This window comes from Myotis davidii, unplaced genomic scaffold (assembly GCF_000327345.1).
Source record: "Myotis davidii unplaced genomic scaffold, ASM32734v1 scaffold271, whole genome shotgun sequence".
In the NCBI taxonomy this organism is placed as follows: Eukaryota; Metazoa; Chordata; class Mammalia; order Chiroptera; family Vespertilionidae; genus Myotis; species Myotis davidii.
In genome coordinates, this window is record NW_006284839.1 from 1,694,899 (window position 1) to 1,695,407 (window position 509).

A 509-nucleotide genomic window follows, 5' to 3' on the forward strand; every position below is an offset into this window, starting at 1 on the left:
TATTGACGTATGCAAATAACTAGGGGAGGGTGGTGCTTGGGAAAAAACAGGAACCAGAATCAGTTTCTCATTGCCGGGTGAACGCTCTTAGTTCCGGTGAAGGGAAAAGAGACGTGGCGAAATTGCTGTCTTTCTGTCTTATAAGCACATCTCTCACTAATCCAGAAAGGGAACCAAGACATCAGAAAGGGTGAAGACGCTCTCACAGTGTTTTTAGAGACCTTGCGTGAGCCCTCCCACCCCAGCCCGACCTGTTCTTCTAAATGGGAGATTATGGATTTGCATTGCAATTGGCTAGTAGCGGAGGCACTGGATTTTCGCAAGTAAAACACCCGCCCGCTTCAGCGAGGGGCATTAACGATCACATTGACAATAACGCGTCTCTCTTTTTTCCCGTTTCAGCTGCGCAAACCATGCAGGATGATTTACTGATGGACAAAAGCAAAACCCAGCCCCAGCCCCAGCAGCAGCGGCAGCAGCAGCAGCAGCAGCAGCCCCAGCCCGAGCCC